We start from the raw sequence: 21553 nt of genomic DNA, 5'->3' as shown, positions 1-21553 counted from the left end.
ACTATGCAGCCATCAAAAGAAATGAAATCTTGCCATTTGTGATGACGTGGATGGAACTAGAGGGTATCATGCTTAGTGAGATAAGTTAATCGGAGAAAGACAACTATCGTATGAGCTCCCTGATATGAGGAAGTGGAGATGCAACATGGGGGATTTGGGGGGTAGGTAAAGAAAATAATGAAAGAATATGGGATCGGGAGGGAGACAAACCATAAAAGACCCAATCTCAAAAAACAGACTGAGGGTTGCTGGGGGGAGGGGGGTCGGGAGAGGGTGATGGGGATATGGACATTGGGGAGTGTATGTGCTATGGTGAGTGCTGTGAAATATGTAAACCTGGCAATTCACAGACCTGTACCCCTAGGGATAAAAATACATTGTATGTTTATAAAAAAAATTTAAAAATTAATAAAAAAGGGGCGCCTGGGTGGCTCAGTGGGTTAAGCCGCTGCCTTCGGCTCAGGTCACGATCTCAGGGCCCTGGGATCGAGTCCCGCATCGGGCTCTCTGCTCAGCAGGGAGCCTGCTTCCCTTCCTCTCTCTCTGCCTGCTTCTCTGCCTACTTGTGATCTCTGTCTATCAAATAAATTAAAAAAAAATTAATGAAAAGAAAAGAAATGAGAGGTGATCACAATCCACAAGATGAACAATTCTGGGTGGCAAGCCATGACTTGCCAATGGTTCCAGAGGAAATGAGTCCATGTTACCTACCACGGCAACACTGACAACTGTGCACTTGTATGCAGTTTTTCTCTTTTGTCTCACTCTATTCGTACTTCTCAGGATCACTTACCACACCTATATTCGAGTTGGGTGCTGTCTTAGAAGAACACAAACTAAATCAGAGGATTGTATATTCACTTGAATAACAGTGACACTTTTTTTTTTTTTTTTGCCCAAGAATAAAATGAAAATCTCTACCAAAAATTTAAAAAAGGATGTTTTTGTTATGTAGAGAATGCTGAGTAGACAGGTACTTTCATTTAAAACATTGAAGATCTTGTTCCGTGATTATCTGCTTTCACTTTGCTGACAGAAGTCAGGTACCTGTTAAAGGTTCTTCCTATACTTTTGGTTCATTTATTCATTCATTTGTTCTGCTTGCAGCTAGTTGGCCTTGCTAAATCTGAAACTGCCAGTCCCAATCTTTCAACAGTTCTGGAGTTTTTTCAGGTTGCTTAAAAAATGGTCTTACCTCCTCTGTACAGGCTTCTTCCACACCAATTAGACATCAGTTAGATAAACTTTGTTTTATATTTATAATTTTTTGTCTCTATAATGCATTTAGATGCTTTTCTTTATTTTGTTACTAATTTGTGTTACTAATTGTTACATTTGTCACATACATTTGTTACTAATCTCTTGTTTTATCATTCATTTCTTAATTTTTGTTCTTAATTTTCAAGCAGATACAGTGACCTTAGTCTATGTTATTTGGATTTTTGTTGTTATTCTGGGCTACGCTTTGAGTTTGTCTTTTCTCACCATAATACAATATATATAGGCCTTTTGTCTGTGTTGGAAAGCTTCACGCTTTCCATCTTTGCAGGGCTGGATCCTTTATCACACACACTCCTTGTTTCTTTGCATGGTCACATTTGATGGAACTCTATTGAGAATTCTTGTGGCTGGCTACAGAGTTGAGAATATTTGTGTTTACTTCTGTCAGTCACTTGTAGATAGCAGCAGTACAACCTTTAGAAAAAAATGTTTCAAGATATATGTTAATGTTTTTTATGGCTTTCCTCTTTTTAATTCTGCTCTTCGAAGATTTTCTTTCTTTTTCATTAGTATTTCTCAAAGATTTTTTTTTTCCTGTTTTTCAAAAGCACAAGCTTTTGGCATTATTTTAATACTGCTTTAACGTTCTTTTATTATTTTCCTTTCCAAGGTACCATCCTGCAATTCTCTATTGAATTCTGTTTTTATGTGACTTACTTCTTCCAGGAAGATAGTCTTGTCAACCCTTGGATAGTTTCAGCAAAGTTAATCCCTCATTCTTTCTTTACGATGCTAAGATTTGTGAAACTAAGGTTTCACTTTCAATATTCTACCCTACTGTGAAAAGAAAGCTATTCTAGAATAAAAGAATAATATAAAATATATGTGTTCTAGAATGACAAATTATATGATTGGAAAAGAAAGCTATTATAACCATTCTAGGATCTATGGTAGTATACCCCATTCCTATCTTATACAATTTATACACCTTTTTGTATTTCAATTTGTATGTGTCTTTGAGGCAATTTGTGTATATTTTGAAATACAAAGTGCGAAATTAAATAATTTCATTATTATTCCTAGCCCAGTACTTAAATGGATCTTTCGCTACTTTGAACACTGAGCTCTGAGGAATTTAGTATTTGGGTCTTGATATACTTTGTTCTTGAAATGTAGCGTAGCCTAGGCATTAGGTGTCAGTCTCAGGAATTAGTGTCTTTTATGTTTGTTTCAGGCCTTTTTAAATAGTTTTTGGGGGATTGTACATTCTTTTATTTATGTTGTTAAGTTGAATTTATATAACTGTTGACGTAGTTTTAAAATAAACCTTGTTAATGTTCATGGAGCTCTGAAATATACAAAAATTAGTTGTCAGATACCATATTCCCATATGTTTCTAAATTTTAAATTGTCTGGTAGACTTTAGCAAACAGACCTTTATACAAGGCATGCATGATTTCATGTCACCCTGCATTTCTTTGTTATTAAACCATAGTGAAGGAGTTGATAATTATTTAAATGGATAATTACTAAATGCCTAAAATAGTGTTTTGAAATAGAAAACAGGGGTAAACCCAGAACTTTGCTTTCAGAGGATGACCAGACTATTGGAAATAAGAGATTATCGCACGGGGCGCCTGGGTGGCTCAGTGGGTTAAGCCGCTGCCTTCAGCTCTGGTCATGATCTCAGGGTCCTGGGATCGAGCCCCACATCGGGCTCTCTGCTTGACAGGGAGCCTGCTTCCCTCTCTCTCTCGGTCTCTGCCTGCCTCTCTGTCTACTTATGATCTCTCTCTGTCAAATAAATAAATAAAATCTTAAAAAAAAAAAAAGAGATTATCGCACGTAAGCATTATAAAAGAAATAAGCCAAGAAAAAATATATATGTGTGTATATGTATGTGTAATCCAGTGTATAAGAACTTGTTCTGTTTACACCATACTATAAAAAATGATGGAAAAAAACCAATGTGAGTTGGAGTCATCAAAGTAGGGTTTGTTTATGAAAGAAGGATTGAGTTTAAATTTTGCTCTAGATTCTTTGTGTTATGAAATTGTATTGCAAAGATTTCAGGTCTAATCTTAATAACCAATCATAAATAGTAAGCATATCAGTTTCATTAATTAAAATACAAGTTTAAAAAGTAGGTATATTAAATTTTCCAGTTTTTCATGTAAATTTTCAGTGGACAAGAAGTTATGCTTTAGGGGCACCTGGGTGGCTCAGTGGGTTAAAGCCTCTGCCTTCAGCTCAGGTCATGATCTCAGAGTCCTGGGATCGAGCTCCGCTTCTCAGCGGGGAGCCTGCTTCCTCTTCTCTCTCTGCCTGCCTCTCTGCCTACTCCTGATCTCCATCTGTCAAATAGATAAATAAAATCTTAAAAAAAAAAAAAAAGTTATGCTTTATGTAGCTTTGAGGGAAAGAAATACTTTTTAGGGACTGAGGCCAGTCCACCCTCTCCATATCTGTAAGGTCTGGATTATCTGGCTCAGATGCTCTAGAAATAAAAGAGGGATTATATGTTTAGTGAAGTTTGGCTTTATTTCTGGCTGTTTGATTGGATCACTCCATGAGGACAGACTCTGAAGAGCATGTGCAGCTTCGTGTTTGGAGACTCTGTTGTTGGTGATGACTGAGACGCCACTTTGTGTGTCATTATCAACATGAGAAAGGCAAGTTCAATCCCCAAAATACACACACATAAACCAGGCAGAGAGCATGTAGATTGGATGGAGGAAAGAATTACACTGCTCTTCTCAGCTCCAAATCCTGCCGCTCATTACTGGCACTCTTAGCTCCTCTGTCCAGGAACATGTATAACTTCCATCCCCAGGTGAACGCCCAGCAGTGCCTTCATACTTTAAAAAGACTTAGTAAATATTCACTGGGTTATGTTCAGGGAAGATTTCCCAAAAAGCTGCCTCTTGAGCTCAATTTCAAACAAATTGTCCAGAGGCTGATTTCATCATTTATTGAATGTCAGCTATGTGCCGAACATAAATTTAGATAATTAAAAAAAAAAAAAAAAAGAAAGAAAAAAGATGATAAAGACAATGTGAGTTTAAATTTGAAGACAGGAAAGATGACTCTGTTAAGAAACTAATTCCCCGGGTACTGGGGTGGCTCAGTAAGTTAAGCTCTGCCTTCAGCTCAGGGTCTTGGGATGGAGTCCCATGTTGGGCTCTCTGCTCAGCAGGGAGTCTGGTTTTCCCTCTCTCTCTCTTTAAAGTAAATAAATAAAATCTTCAAAAAAAAAATAGGTAGAATACAGTGATCACAATTATGAGCAAGTGCATGTTACACCCACCAGAGCCATCACACAAGCATTTCAGTAACACTAGCATTCCTGGATGGTGATAGTTACCCATCAGAACAGTGTGTACCAACTAGAAACTGATGAACTGCCTTTCCCACGGCTCACTGCTTTTTGGTGTGTGAGTCGCTGAAAGCTCGTGACTTCCTGAGAATGTTGGAAAGCATTTACAACAACGCAGAATTATTGTGCCTGAGTAATATTCTGCTTATCAAGGTTTTAGGGCCGAACACTAACTGCTTGGTGGGGAGCCTGCTTCCCCCTCTCTCTGCCTGCCTCAGTGCCTACTTGTGATCTTTCTCTCTCTGTCAAATAAATGAATGAAATCTTAAAAAAAAAAAAATAGGGAAAAAAAACATCAGCTATGATTTAAAATGTTTATGATAAGGATTGGTGACCAACTTCCCATCAGTTTGCAAAATGAGTATGTTTTTTTAAACAGTACCCTATGACTACCATAATAACTTTAGTTTTAATAATTATGTTGAAAGGTATTCAGAGATACTGGAATGTACAGATGAGAGGAGCTTTACATGAGGTGCCAGAGTCACCCTTGGTGGTAGCAACAGGCTGTTCTTACTCTTTTGAAAAAGAATACAAGAAATCTTATTTGAATAATAAAAAAAAAAGTGGTTATGATCATAAGACATTATTCTGTTTTACCCCTTCCACTATCTCTATCTCATCTCAGGAATTTTCGGGAATTAATTCACTAACTTTAACTCTGTTGTGTGGTGGTGGTCTGAAGAAGTAGGTAGTGAAACAAACTTGAGGTTTATAACAACAAAAAGGAAGGGCTAGTAGATACTGAGGTAGTTCTGATTATCATTGTTATACATTGACTATCTTTTGTATTGAAGAATGACTAAAACTGTGGGGTTCCATGTGCCTCAAGGAAGCAGTTTTGTTTTCTAAGTAATGAAATGGGTTCTGTTTGCTGCTGGATATTCTACAACAGTGTAACCAGTGTGAGTCTACCTGTAATTTACCACTCATGTTGTCCAGCTCGAACAGGTGATATAGTCTGGTGGATGGTAGTGAGGATTTCCATATGAGGTTTACAGTTTCTGGGAAATTTCTTGCCTTGTTTGCTCTTTTTCTGAAAGTGTGTGTTTGCGCGTACGCATGCACATACCCAGTCATATTCCTATAAGGTGCTTCTTTATAGTTGGAGATTAAGTTGATAATTACATGCAGATTCAGAATTGTACTAACTACCAGGTAATTTTTCTGTTAGTATGTATTGATAGTGCACTTCAGCAAACTTTTCTGAGCACCTATGTGCCAGTTACTCTTCCATTTTTTAATAAAAATGTATTTGACATGCAAATATGTTTGTAAATATATGACATGTAAATATATTTGACTTACATAAATTTAAGGTGTAAAACATGTTAATTTGATAGTTGATATACTGTGATTGCCGTTGTAGTGTAGAGGTACCATAATTAGCACCTCTGTCACATTATTTAATTATTATTTCTTTTAGTGGTTAGAATAATTAAGTTCTAAACTCTTAGCAAGTTTGATGGTGATCCTATAGTATTACACTGCATTAGATCTCTAGGGCTTATTTACTACTCCTTGTAAGTTTGTCCACTAAGCAATAGGACTCTAAGCAGTCCTATTTTCCCACCCCTCATCCTTTGGTAATCACCATTGTGTTGTGTTTTCACAAGTTTGGCTTTTTTAGATTCCGCATATAAGTATACCATACTTTACTTGGCCTTTCTCTTCCGACATACCTCACTTAGCATGATTGCTCAAGGTCCATCCACGTTGTCTCAAATGGCAAGATGTTCTTTCACATGGCTGGATGATATTTATGTGTATATACGTGAATATATATGATACGTATGGGTAATAAATAGAACGTAATATATATGCATCACATCTTCTTTATCAGTTCCTCCAATGATGAACATTTATGTTGTTTCCATATCTTGGCTATTGTGAATAATGCTGCAGTGAACATGGGAGTTCAGATATATTTTTGATATATTGTTTTCATTCCCTTTGGGTGTATACACAGCAATAGAGTTGCCAAGTCACGTGGTAGATATGTTTTTAATTTTTTGAGGAACATCTGTATTGTTTTACATATTGGCTGAACCAGTACACAGTGGGAAGGGTCCAGGGAGTATAGCTCAGTGGTAGAGCATTTGACTGCAGTGGGAAGGGTCCCCCTTCCTCCATATCCTCACTGTACTTGTTCCCTCTTCTTGATTCTGGCCAGTCTAACAGGTGTGACTTGATACCTTATGGTGGTTTTGGTTTGACTTTCCCTAATGATGAGTAATGTTGAGCATCTGTTCATGTACCTGGTTGCAATTTGGATGTCTGTGGAGAAATGTCTGTTTAGGTCCTGTGCCCATCTATTTTTTTTTTTTTTTATCATGTTGTTTGTTTTGTTATTGAGTTGTCTGAATTCTTTATGTATTTTGGATATTAACTCCTATTAGATATATCTGATTTGCAAAAATGTTCCCCCCCTTTGTAGGTTGCCTTTTCATTTTGTTACTTGTTTCTTTTGCTGTGCAGAACCTTTTAATTGTTATGTACTCCCATTTGCTGATTTTTGTTTTTGTTCAAAGTTTGTGCTTTTGGTGTTATCTCCAAAAATTCACTGCCAAATCCAATGTGAAGGAGCTTCTTCCCTACATTTTCTTGTTACAGTGTCGGGTCTTGTGTTTCAATCTTTGATCCATTTTGGGTCAATTTCTGTGAGTGCTGTTAAGAGAGCAATCTGATTTCTATGCTCTGCGTGTGTTTTTTCAGTGCTGTCAGCAGCATTTGTTAGAGACTTTTTCTCTTGGGTGTTCTTGGCCCCTTGTGGAATATTAATTGACAGTATATGTGGAAGTTTAATTCTGAGCTCTGTGTTCTATTGTCTTGGTCTCTGTGTCTGCTTTTAAGCTAGTGGCATACTGTTTTTATTACTGTGGAGTGTAGTGTACTCAGAAGTGTGATACCTTCAACTTTGTTCTTCCCCAGTGTTGCTTTGGCTATCCAGGGTCTTTTCTGGTTCCATACAAATTTTAGGTTTGTTTTGTTTTGTTTTGTTTTGTTTTGTTTTTAGTTTCTTTGAAGCAGTTGGAATTTTGATGGGGATTATGTTGAATCTATCTATAGGTGACTTTGGGTAGTATGGACATGGTAACTATTCTTTCAATCCATGAACACAACATGTCTTTCCACTTATTTGTGACTTCTTCAAATTCTTTCAGTAAGGTCTTGTACTTTTCAAAGTACAGATCTTTCACTCCCTTAATTAAATTTATTCCTAGGTATTTTATTGTTTTTGACGCTATTGTAAATAGGATAGTTTTCTTTATCTCATTTTTGGATGTTGCATCATTAATATACAGAAATGCAACTGCTCATCATGTGCAGATTTTATGTCCTGCAACTTTCCTTAAGTTCCGACAGTTTTTGATAGTCTTTGGGATTTTGTATATACAAAATCAAAACATGTGCAAATAATGGCAGTTTTACTTCTTCCTTTCCACGTTGGATGCCTTTTTTGTCTTGATTAAATGCTCTAGGTAGGAATTCCAGTAGTGTATGGTGTAAGGGCCGGGGTGGGGGGAATGGGTATCCTTGTCTTTTTTTTGATCTTAGAGGAAAAGCTTTCAAATTTTCTGTGTTGAGTATAATGTTAATTATGGGTTCGTTGTGTACAGTCTTTATTATGTTGAGTTGTATTCTTTCCATGCCCAATTTCTTGAGGGTTTTAATCAGGAAAGGATGTTGCATTTTGTCAAATGCCTTTTCATCATCTATTGTGATGATCACATGATTTTTTAATCTTTCTTTCTGTTAATGTGCTGTATTACATTGATTGATTTGTGTATGTTCGAACCATCCTTGCATCCCAGGGATAGATCCCGCTTGGTCATGGTGTATAATCATTATTATGTGTTTTAATCTGTTCTGAATTTTTTAATGTGTTCTTGAATTTGGTTTGCCAATATTTTGTTGACATTTTTTGCATTTATATTCATCAGGGATATTGGTCTATAATTTTACTTTCTTGTAGTGGTTCTTTTCTGGCTTAGGTTACATGGTAGTATTGGTGTCATAGAATGAACTTGGAGTGGGCGCCTGGGTGGCTCAGTGGGTTAAAGCCTCTGCCTTTGGCTCAGGTCATGATCCCAGGGTCCCAGGCTCCATGTTGGGCTCTCTGCTCAGCAGGGAGCCTGCTTCCTCCTCTTTCTCTCTCTGCCTGCCTCTCTGCCTACTTGTGATCTCTACCTGTCAAATAAATAAATAAAAATCTTAAAAAAAAAAAAAAAGAATGAACTTGGAGGTGTTCCCCACTCTTCAATTTTTTTGGACTAGTTTGAGAACACTTGGCATTAATTCTTCTTTAAATATTTGGTAGAATTCACCAGTGAAGCCTTCTGTTTCTGGAGTTTTCTGTGTTAGGTTTTTGATTACTTATTCAATTACTTTACTAGTTATTGGTCTGTTCAGATTTTTTTCCTCTTTATTCAGTCTTTGTATATATTGTGTTACTAGAAATTCATCCATTCTTGTATGATATATTTTTTGGCACATAATTATTAATATAGTCTCTTAAGATCCTATATATTTCTGTAGTATCAGTTGATTTCTAATTTTATCTATTTGAGTCTTCTTTTTTAATTAGTCTAGCAAAAGGTTTGTCAATTTTGTTTATCTTTTTAAAAAATGAGCTCTTAATTTCATTGATCCTTTCCATTGTTTTTCTGGTCTATATTTCATTTATTTCTGCTGTGATCATTATTACCTTCTTTCTCCTAACTTTGGACTTAGATCTTTTTCTAGTTCCTTGAGGTATAAAATCAGGCTTTTTAATTTGCGATTTTTCTAATTTTTTAATATATACATTTACCACTATAAACTTTCTTCTCAGAACTGCTTTTCAGCATCCTATAGGATTTGATATATTTCCTTTTCCTTTGTTTCAAGATAATTTTTTATTTTCCTTTTGATTTTTCCTTTGATACAGTGGTTGTTCAGAAGTGTGTTCCTTAGTTTCCTCCTATTTGTAGAATTTTCACTTTTTTTTTTTTTTTTTTTAAGTAGGCTCTATACCCAAAGTAGGGCTCAAACCCACAACCCCAATGTCAAGAGTTGCACACTCCACTGACTGAGCCAGCCACGCACCCCTCAACTTTTACTGATTCCTAGTGCATACCATTGTGGTCAGAAAAGACCCTTAGTATGATTTCAGTCTCCTTAAGTTTGCTAAGATGTTTTGTGTCCTATCACAAGATCTATCCTAGAGAAGGTTTCATGTATACTTGAGAAGAATGTGTATTCTGGTGCTGTTTGTTGGAATGATGTATATATGTCATTTAAACCATTTAGTTTAAGATGTGCTTCAATTTTAGTGTTTCTTTGTTGATTTTCTGTCTGGATCATCTCTCTATGGCTGACAGTAGAGCATTGAAGTTCACTAGTACTTTTGTAGTGTTGTTTCTTTCTCCCTTCATACCTGTTAGTATTTGCTTATTGTATTTAGGTATCCCAGGGGTAAGTGGGTATGTGTTTTCAATTGTTTTATCTTGTTGATATTTCAAACCCTCTATCATTATATCACAGCCTTCTTTGTCTCTTGTTAGTGTTTTTGGCTTGAAGTTTATTGTCTCTGATATAAGTATGGCTACCCTTGCTTTTTATAGATTTCCATTTACATGGAATATCTTCTTCCATCTCTTCACTTTGAATCTTTTTGTGTTGAGAGCTGAAATGAGTCTCTGTAGGCAACATAAACTTGAGTCTTGTTTTAGTTTAGTTTAGTTTTTTTAATCCATTAAGTCACTCTACACCTTTTGATTGAATAATTCAGTCCTTACTTTGTAGTGATTATTGATATATAAGGACTTGCAACTGCCATCTTATTGTTTGCCTTCTCATTCTTTTTCATAGTGATTTGCTCAGTGCTCCCCCACCCTCATTTTGAAGGTTTTGTGAATCTAGTCTGGATTTTTGCAGTGGTTACCATGAGGTTTATGTAAAATATCTCCGAGATAAAACAGGTCATTTTATGCTGAAAGTAGCTTCTCTTTCTTCCTATATAAAGCTCGGCCCTTTTATTCCTCCCCTTTATGTTTTTAATGCCACAGTTCACTGATTTTATGCTCTGAATTTGTTAACAAATTATAGTAGCTGTAGGTTTTAATACTCTTCCTTTAACCTTTACACCTTAGTTAAGTGGCAACAGTGCTAATACAGAGTTCTATAGCAGAGCAGAATGTGTTTTTGGGTCGCTGATTAGCATCTTTTCTTTACAGTTTGAAGAACTCCTTTTAGCATTTCTTGCAAGTCAAGCCTCATGGTAGTAACCTTGCTTTAGCTTTTATCTAGGAAAGCCTTCATTTCTCCTTCATATCTGAAGGGTAGTTTTGCCAAACAAAGTATATTTGGGTGGCAGTCTCTATCTTTCAACACTTTGAGTGTCATTCTACTCTTTCCAGGCCTGCAGAGTTTCTGCTGAGTAATCTGCTGAAAGCCTACTAGGGTTCCTTTTTGCAAGATTACTGTCCTTTCCCTGGCTGCCTGGAAGGTCCCTGATCATTGATTTTTGACAGTTTCATTATAATGTGTTCTGGAAAAGATTTTTTTGCATTGAGATAATAGGCTGTTTTAGTCGTTTTGTGGAATCATACCAATTTCTTCCCAGGTTTGGGAAGTTCCCAGCTATTATTTCTTTTGTCTGCTTCTCCCCCTTTTCTCCTTCTGGTATACCATTTACTCTTATATTTGCCTTTTTGACCTTTCTAATTGAAACTGATAGCTCTTGCTGGGTTTCTTCACTATTTTAAAATCTTAGTTTTCCCTCCTCATCAAACTGAACTATTTCTCTATTCCTATCCTCCAAGTCACTTATTCTCTCTCCCATCTGGTCTGCCTGGTTACTCATGGTTCATTCTCCATCTCATTTATCGAATTCTTCAGTTCTAGAATTTGTTTGGTTCTTCCATATAATTTTAATCTCTTTGGTAAAGAACTGCTGTGTTCATTAATTTTGTTCCTGAGTTCCCTGAATGACCTTTCTGAGTTTTCTTCTAGCTTGTTGAATTTCTTCATGACAACTATTTCAAATTATTTATCAGAGTGCGGTATTCTGTGCCTCTGAGTTCGGTTGCTGGAGAATTATTTTCTTTTTTGTGATACCGTATTTCCTTGATTGTTTGTGGTATTTGAAAACATGCACATCTGCTTTAGCCTTTGAGGTAGCTTTTTATGTTTACTTTGGATCTTACTGTTCAACAGGCTGGCCATTAGAAACCTTTCTTTTCTATTTTGGAAGGTGGCGCTGTAGCTTGTTTGTGGTTTCTCCTCTAACAGCTGGCTCTTGTGGATGCATTTGGTTGGTGGCAGAGTAGGGGGTGTTGTGGCCTTGGCAGCTGGGGCTTTGGGGTGTCACTGGGCCTGGCGTGAGATCAAGTGTGGCATATCCAGAGGCCCATGGGCAGTCCTGCTGACATCCTGAAGCAGACAATAGGAAGCCCATTTGGTATTCTCGACTGCCTCCTTCTCTTTCCTCTCCAATCCCTCAGTCACAGGTTCCTCCTCAGAAATCCAGGTGCTGCTGGGGAGAAAGGGGTCCTTCCTGCTGCAGCCTGGACAGCGGCCTCAAACGTCATTCCCCTGACCAGTAACAGGGTGTTGGCCTTAGCCTTGCGGTCTGTGTATCTCTAGAACTTAGTTCCCAGTCACTAGGGGGTCACTTAGAGGAAATACCTTTGTTAAATGACTTTTCCACAAAATGTGTTTTCTATCAGACATGTTATAATATTTAATTTTTGTTTGAAAACCTAAGTTATAAAGCTGCTTAATGTTGTGTTTTGTTTTTTCTAGCTAGGTATCCTGAATATCATATTTTTAAAATATATATGCATTTACATATATTCTAAACTGTGAAAACAGGTATTATTCTCTCTTTATAATTTAATTTTCTTTTCTGTTATTTTTTAAGGAGTCATTTATTCCAGTCATGAAGACACATGGACACTAAGGGAAATCTTTTTCAGTTTATTGTAGTACTGACCGCTATTTGTGGTCTGCTGTTTTTTGTGAGTGTTCAGTTTATTTGTGAAGAAGTTGAATGGACATCCCGGCTCATTTTAAATTTTGTATTAGGAGTGGAGTTCACATTTAGTGCTGTCACAGAACTCAAGAGATGTTTGCTTCGTGGATGTTGTTAGTTGGACAGTGTTAAAGTTCTGTGACAAGAACAGTGCACTTATTTTATTTGATGTCATTTGAAGCCTATCTAATATTTCCTAGGTGGTTAAGTATATGAAATGATATATAATACAAATTATAGACAAATTAAAAATCTAATGTCTTCCTCCAGGCATTATTGTCTTCGCAGAAGTATATATGCCTGGCAGAAATGTGGATGAAGAATCTCCTTCCTTGTAACATATCCTCCAGAGAATTCAAAAAAGTTTCATACTTTAAGTCCTCAGTCCCTTGAATTGCAATGTCTCTAACCCTTTGTGGCATTTGTATTAATATTGAACTTCACATGTTTCTTTGACCAACTGTCTCATTGATTTTATTCTTCTTATGAACTGTTACTGCTCAGACTTCATCAGCAGTGGTTGCTTGCTTCTTTAATGATGGTTTTTGCTGAACAACTGAGATCTGGGAAAACAGAAACCTGAACTTGCTAAATCTCTATTTATTTAACCTCTGCTATCCTAAGTATATCTGGCATGCGAACAGCCCTGTGAAGGCACCCAGAGGTGCTTTGAACATTGCATTTGCCTTCATGAAGTGATCTTTCAAAAATCCACTTGAAATTCATGGACCAAGAGAATGAAGGACTGAGAGAAGCAAATGAAACTCCTGTGGTTTAATCATAACAAACAATTCAAGTATCCTTTGAGCACAGACATCACTGACAATCTATAACAGTGGGTTTTATGATGTGAATTTAAATGAAAGCTTGCTTCACTGTTCGGTGTCCCCGATTCTAATTGGTTATGAGCCCCATGGGTCTGAATTCTGGGCCTGGCGTGAGATCAAGTGTGGCATATCTAGAAGTGTAGAAGTTACACAGAACGGACGTCCAGTCAACCTCGGCTCTTCCCAGATGCACGCAATACGGTAGATCACCCCCCACCCCACCCCAGCACCCTGTTCAGCCACTCCTGATTGATAGACCTTGGCATGTAAGAAAACTATTTTTGCTCTGCCTACTAAAATAGGTTGAAATCAGCATGCTCCAGAAATATGTGAGGTAGGGAGCTAATTCCCTGGAATAAACCCAGGGTATGTTTGGAATAGTTCCTTGTTCCTGGTACAAAGGAACCAGGCCTTTTTAAAAGGTACATTTTGTCAGGGAATTTTAGAGTAAAGTAGACTAAGCAAAATTCCACATATAGGGTAAGTAGGGTAACATGAGACTGTATGGAGGAGCTGTGACAGCCGGATGTGGGGCCCCAGGAAGGCTGTGGTATATGTGGTGTCCCTGGGAGACGTTAGAGGCCAGTGGTTGGACAGAGGGCACTGAGTGACATCCTCAGATGCTCAGAGGTTAGAGACGCAGATGTTGAAACTGTGAACTTTTATCTGCTTGTCTTCCTATTGATTTTGTCACCTTCCAGGTTATCTTCTTAGTGAAAAACGGATTTTTGTCAGTTTGCAACTTTTAAACAGATTGTCAATCCATAGGTCAACATTCAATGCTTTCAGGTAGTAACTGGTTAAATAGTATTGTTAACCATTTGTAGACTAAGTAACTGAGGATTGGGTGCTTTCCCTAAAGAAAAACAATTCCAGCAATAGCCGTGGTGTTGGGGGCTAGTATGCTCCATTTCTTCCCCCGCGTCATTGACACACACAGTGACTCACTGTAATCAGACCCAGATACGTTATCAGGGAAGATGTAAGGGTAACCCTTTAGTTCTTAAAATTTGATGTGTAGTAGAGTCACCTCGAGGTGTTTCTTAAAATGTTGATTTCAGTTGTTTCTGAAGATTCTAATTCCCAGTTCCTGGTTTAGATGTTGCAAATTTAACAAACACCCCCAGTAATTATGATCCAATGGATTTAGGGTCTGTTTTATGAGAAACACTTTGCTCTTTCCCACCAAGACTTTAGCATTCATCGTATTATCAGCTCGTAGGTCATCCTGGAGACCATGAAACAGTGGACTCACCCATTTTGGACTGGGCTGGGTACCCGGATGAACTGGAAGTGATGTGGGGATGGGAGGGCTGTGTTGCGGCAGAGTCTGTAGTGGGAGGTGAGGGCAGTGGAGGGGAGAGCAATGAGGGCTGAAGGCAAACGTGAGCTGTCAAGGGTTCCAGCCCACCCATGCGGTTCGGCACACGAGCCTGGAGGGCAGACATATCCCTTCTTGTTCTGTTCCCAAGGAAAGTAAACTCTGGAACTGAAAATGTTGATCTATGAAGAGATAAATTGCCTAAGTTGATTACAAATAGACATTTATGAATTGAGCCTCAGGCCCACAGCTGAGCTCATTTTACTGTCCTGTCACATCTGGTGAGGCCCTTGTGTCTGGACTTCAGGTAAGATGGGGACAGCAGTGTGACATCAGGCCTGGCTGGCGAAGACCCCGGCACTGCCTGAAGAGGACACAGGTGGCGGGGAAGGTGCAGATCACAGTGGAGGGGCCTGGCTTCTGGGCTCAGCTGTGAGTCAGGAACAGACTTATATTCGAAGAAGCCACTGAGGCTTGGAGGTGGTTCTATTAGAATCTGACACCTTAGGGATCAGCAGCCAAACTTGCCAGGAAAACCCTTTAACTTTTGGTGGTGATAATTAAACATTCACTAGACTGGAAAAGGGGCTTCTTGGAAGATCTTCATGTCAAGTAAATAAAAGTTTGTAGGCAGCAAATGGATGCTGGTCAGGGACAGGGTAGTAGCTTGATGAAGTTGCCCACCGTTCACAGTAAAGGTGCAGGTGTGTTACCACGAGCTTCACTCACCCCCCTATAGTCACTCACTGCCCTGCAGTCTCTCGCTGATGCTGAAACCTCAAGACCTGCCTGATTGAAGACACGACTGCTGAACTGTTCGGAGCAGAAAACCTACAAGTCCTACATTTCCCTGTGTTTTTGGAAAGCTGAACAGTTTGAATCATTTTGCCTCCCACTTGGAAAGGAGTCCAAAGATTATAAATCCTCCTGACGTGAGTTTTAAAGCGACTAATGTGTCCTCTCTGAGCTGGTGTGGCTCTGAACACCGGCAGGAAGTTTGCAATATGCCAGCGGCAGCCTGTAAGCGGCTGACCACTGGATGTTGTTCGGAGCTGGGGACACTGTCCGCTTCTGGCCTCATGTCTCCTGTCGGCTCGGTTGCTGTATTTCCTCGGCTGCGAGACGGTCGCACGTGCTTGTGTGAGCTTTGTGCCCCTTTGCTTCTGCTGTTAGCTGCGGGGCTTTCTGTCTCGTTCCCAGCCCCGAGAAGTAAAGAGAGGCTGGGGAACCGCCGTCACGAACGGTTCTCAGAAGGTGTTCTTACGGTACCCGCAGCAGCCTGAATCCGTGTGGCTCTTCTGAATTCAAGTGCTCCTGGGCTTCAATGGGAAGTTTTTTTTAAAGTTGCGATGATTTCCTCTTACCTGCTTTCTAATTTTCAGAACCCATATGTCACATCTCACATTGTAATATTTAGTTTGTAATTACTTCCCCAACCCCAGTCAAACACAGACACACAGACACTCACACATGCACACACACACACACATGTGCGCGCACACACACAGACACACACAAGGAGGTGAGAGCTGTTTAGGGTGATAAGAGTTTGGGGGAGGCCGTTTTTCCTCATTTCTTTTCCTGAACTTACTGATCTTGAAGACTGTTCACCTGTGAACAACATGTTCTAATATTGTCTTTTTTAAAAAATTTAGTCTCCAACAATTGTCATCTTTTTTTAAAAGTATAATTAGTAAAAGTAAGAACGTGGATTTTCAACAGTATGGTGTTTTAATTTAATCTCTGAGTATCTCAAGATAACTGAGTTGCCATAGTAACCTGTTAGATGTGCAAATGCAAGAAAACTTAAAACAAGAAATGTTTTAATCGTGTCTGTTCCTAATTGGTACTCATTCATCTCCACTATTTCCATTTGATGTTTTTATAACACTTTAATGGATTAGATATTTATCAGCAGTTAGAAGTTGCTTTATAGAGAGTTAAACTATTACAACTTTATAATTTTCATCTTAAAAATATGAAATATATCTGCAGTACTTTGAATAGTTGTACTTACCTGCTATCTTTGGCATTTTCAGAGCAGAAAACCAAGATTTGCTCCTCTCCTTCCACACACTGAGCATGGGGTCCCACCTGGCACGCACCATATTTTGTGGAAAGTAGTGCTAACATTGCTCATTTTGTGCTAACACTTTGTCTTTATGTATCATTACTACATTATACAGTGCCTACTGCATGGTAGGTATCCGCGACTTGTTTCTTTGCTTGTTCTTTTTATAACTCTTGAACCTTATGTCTCAGGAGGTTGGACTCGGTACAAGCCAGGCACTTTGTCAAGATATACAAATGACCTGGGGCACATGGAGCCTTCAAGGAAATCTCCAAATGCATGAACGAAGCTCCTTCACTTGACAGTGTAACACTTTGAAATAGATGTTGCAGTTTTTTGTTGTTGGTGGAAAAAGCTACATAAAAAATTACCATTTTATCTGTTTATAAGTGTACAATTAAGTGGCATTAAATACATTCATGCTGTTATGCAACCGTCACCGCCATCCATCTCCAGAATGTTTCCATGTTCCCAGGCTGCAACTCCTTCCCCATGAACCAGTGACCAACTCCAAGCACCTCATATAAATAGAAGCATGTAATACCTGTTTCTTAGGGAATGGTTTCCTCTTAGCACAGTGTTTTCAATGTCAAATCTTCTTTATTAAGGCTGAATAACCATTCTGGATGAATACACCACATTTTATCTATCTGTTCATCTGTTGGCGAATGCTTAGGTTGCTTTACCTTTTGGCTCTTGTGAACGATGTTGCTATGAACATGTGTATACAGATATCCAGAGGACTCCCTGCTTTCACTTATTTTGAAATTCCAAAAGTGAAATTGTTGGATAGTATTAGGTAAGCCTATGTTTCATTTTTGGAGAAACCACCGTACGGTTTTCTACAGTGCCTGCACCATTTTACCTCCCACCAGCTGTGCACAAAGTTTCCATTATTCCATGTGATCACCAAAACTTGTTATTTTCTGTTTTTTGTTTGTTTGTTTGTTTGTTTTTGGTAATAGCCATCCTAGTGGGTATGAAGTGGTATCTCATTGTGGTTTTGATTTACATTTCCCTGTCAATTATCAGTTACCAGTATTGAGCATCTTTTCATACACTAGTCGGTCATTTCTTTAGTGAAATGTCTATTCGGTCTTCTGTTTCTTAATCAGGTTGTTTTTGTTGTTGTTGAATTATAGGAGCTCTTTCTATATTCTTGATAGTAATCCTTTCTCCCATTCTATGGGTTACCTTTTTACTCTTTTTTTTTTTTTTAAGATTTTATTTATTTATTTGACAGAGATTACAAGTAGGCAGAGAGGCAGGCAGAGAGAGAGAGGAGGAACCAGGCTCCCCACTGAGCAGAGAGCCTGAAGTGGGGCTGGATCCCAGGACCCTGGGATCATGACCTGAGCCGAAGGCAGAGGCTTTAACCCACTGAGCCACCCAGCTGCCCCGTACCTTTTTACTCTTGATTATGTCCTTGATACACAAATATTTTTAATTTTGTTAAATCCAGTTTATCTATTTTTTTCTTTTGTTGCCCTGCTTTTAGTGTCTTATCCAAGAAATCATTGCCAAATCAAATGTAGTAGAGCTTTTCTCCTATGTATCCTTCTAAAAGTTTCATAGTTTTAGTTCTTTAGGAAAGCCTTTGATCCATTTGCGTCATCTTGTATGTGGTACATGCTAAGAGTCTAACCATTCTTTTTCACATGAGGGTATCCAGTTAGCCAACACCAATTGTTGAAGAGAATCCTTTCCTTTTGAGTGGTCATGGCACCATTGTCAAATATTTTACCATACATGTGAGGGTTTTGTTGTTGTTGTTGTTTGTTTGTTTTTGTAACAGTGCTAAATTTGTTTACTAGTTCTAGCAGATATTTTGTGTGTGGAATCTTTAGGGTTTTCTTTATATAAGGATATGTCATTTGTGAACGAAGATAGTTTTACTTCTTCCTCTTTTATTTGGATGCCTTTTAATTCTTTTTCTTGTCTAATTGCTCTGGCTAGGACTTACATTATTATGTTCAGTAAGAGTGGAACGAGTGGGGATCCTTGCCTTATTCCTGATCTTAGAGGGAAAGCTTTCAGGTTTTTACCTTTGAATGTGATGGTTGCATGTGTTTTTCATATATGGCCTTTCTTATGTTAGAAGGTTCTCTTCCTAGTTTGTTTAGTGCTTTTATTATGAAGGATTGTTTTATTCCGGCAAAGGTTTTTTTTTTTTTTTTTGCATCAATTGAGATAATCATGGGTTTTTTGCTTTCATTCTGTTAATGTGATGTATGTCATTGTTTGATTTTCATATGCTAAACCATTTTGGCATTGCAGGACTAAGCCTGCTTGGTTTTGTGAATAGTTCTCTTAATATACTCTGGAATTTTGGTTTGATGGTATTTTGTTGAAGATTCTTATATCAGTGTTCATGAGAAGTAATTGGTCTGTAGTTTTGTTGCTGTTTCTTCATTATCTAGCTTTGATAGCAGGGTAATGCTAGCTGTATAGAATGAGTTAGTCAGTTCAGACTGCTATAACAAAAATACCATAAACTGGTATCTTGTAAACAACAGAAATTTATTTCATAAAGTAACTGAGGCTGGAAAATCCAAGATCAAGGTGCCAGAAGATTCAGTGCCTGGCAAGAGCCCTCTTTCTGGTTTATAACCAGCACCTTCTCAGTATGTCCTCACGTAATGGAAGGATGAGGGAGCTCTGTGGTCCACCTTTATAAAGGAACTAATCCCATTCACAGGGTCTCCACCATCATGATCTAATTACCTTTCAAGGACCGCAGCTTTTGATACCATCACCTTGGATGTTAGGATTTCTGCATGTGAATTTTGGGGGGGATACAAACAATCTATAGCAGTGTCTCCTCTTCAATTTTTTGGAAGAAGTTGAAAAAGATTGGCTTAATCCTATTTTAAATGTTTGGTAGAATTCATTGAAGACACCATTTGGTCCTGGGTTGTTCTTTGTTGGGAGGCTTTGATTACTGATTGAATCAAACTTATTTATAGATTTATTTCTTCATGATTCAGTCTTGGTTGTGTGTGTGTTAATGTTTAAGTAGGGAATTAGGACCTGGAACTTCTTATTCTACCATCTTGCTGGCATCACTCTCTGTTGAATTATTTTTACATTGTGTTACTGTCCTATAAATCGTTAGTGGTATTACAAAATGGTTCATGTAATAAGAGCTTTTCTTTTCTTGTTTTCCAGCAAGTGTTCTCTCTCACTTTTGCATTGATACATGTATATGATTGCATCACTAAAATCAGTGCTTAGTGGATATCACTGATCTTGCCATGCATGATTAAAGCACATGAAAGCACATGTCTTAGTCCAGAGAGTGATGACCCTGCTTTTGAGAAGCATGGATTCATGTTCCAAACCTGGTAATAAACAACACTTGTATTTTTGTGACTCAGTTGTCTTATCTGTAAAATGAGAATGTTAAAATAAATGCTGTTTAAATGCTATTTTATATCTACTTCTCTGTTTCTGTAATGTAGGTAGTAATTTAAATTTTGAAACAATGTAAGTGAGTGCAAGAATATTTTTATATGTACCTATTCAGGAGTATACCTACCTGAAACACTTTGGATTAGGTCAATAGGTAGCCTTTACAAAAATAGTGAAGAGGGCACTGGGATAAATTATTGGGACCTAAAAAAAACAGATCAGACTCTAAAATCAACATGTGCCTGCCCCAGCCTTTCAGAGAATGTTGTAGGTTGTCTGTGAACCTTACCCTGGGGGTAAAATAGAACACATTGCTGGATATTTTCCGGGAGGAAAGATCTTTGCGAGAATAACGGTGTGTGATACACCCCCAATACCCTTTGATTTTGTCCTAGGAGAATATGGTTCAAGTTTTTTAATAAAAGGGGTTATAAGAATATGACAGAAAAAGCCTACCCTTGCTGAAATATAAAAAAAATATGGAAGAAAAAGAAAATAGTAACGGCTTCAGTTTCAATAGAAAAAGAAACTGGGGGACCCCTGGGTGGTTCAGTTGGTTAAGTGTCTGCCTTCTGCTGAGGTCGTGATCTCAAGGTTCTGTCCTGCATCGGGCTCTTTGCTTAGCGTAGGGTCTGCTTCTCCCTCTCTCTCTGTCCCTTCTCCTGCTCATGCTCTCTTGTTCTCTCTAGCTTGCTCTCTCTTAAATAAATAATGAAAATCTTTTAAAAAAGGAAGAGGAAACTTTGGTTCATGCAGATGGAAGAAACCATATGGTATTTGGATGCAAGATCCACCCAGAAAACTTGCACAAACTGGCCATTCAAATATGAGAGAAAATAAGATTGCTTTAATATTGCTTATTGCCTAAAAAATTATTATTGGCTATTTTAGGACTTGAGGCCTGTTTAACATTACCATGAAGAAGATTTGTGTACACAGAAGGAGATTTTTTTCTTTATTTTCAGAAATCATAGCATAGAAAATACAACAAAATATACTTGAGGAGGCTTCTAAAAGCAAACAAAATTCTATAAACACTTATTTACTTTAGATGGTAAAATGTAATGTTTGTGAATAATAGCTACAAATATTTCTTTTGGGTAGTATGCTTTTCTGTTTGCTTGTAAATTATACATAACTGAATATGGTTACGCTTTACAAATGTCTAATGTGCATTGCTATTTATATGATGTTCTTTATGCTGTTAATAAAATGTGCAGTGTCACTATCTTCCATTATTTTCAGTTCACATTTTCACACTTACGATACTGTTAACTTATGTTATTTTTTTCTGCTCATGACTGTCAAT

General features: G+C 37.9%; 1 protein-coding gene across 4 annotated transcripts in view; it reads left to right on the top strand.

Annotated features, from left to right (window-relative positions):
- LOC111145160 (ZW10 interacting kinetochore protein) overlaps window positions 1-20713 on the top strand; it is a 28170-nt gene extending 7457 nt beyond the window's left edge. Inside the window, exon 9 of one of the 4 annotated variants that reach the window (XM_022499856.1) lies at window positions 20002-20713. The gene's annotated coding sequence lies outside the window, so the exon portion shown is untranslated. Of the gene's footprint in view, window positions 1-12503; window positions 12553-12884; window positions 12932-20001 lie in introns of those variants that run through there. The other 3 variants (XM_022499857.1, XM_022499858.1, XM_022499859.1) reach the window with 3 other exon arrangements.
- Window positions 20714-21553: the final 840 nt, after the last annotated feature.

The sequence above is a fragment of the Enhydra lutris genome, unplaced genomic scaffold, assembly GCF_002288905.1.
Source record: "Enhydra lutris kenyoni isolate GAN:26980312 unplaced genomic scaffold, ASM228890v2 scaffoldscaffold12, whole genome shotgun sequence".
NCBI classification, from domain to species: Eukaryota; Metazoa; Chordata; class Mammalia; order Carnivora; family Mustelidae; genus Enhydra; species Enhydra lutris.
This window is presented reverse-complemented; position numbering and strand designations above follow the sequence as displayed.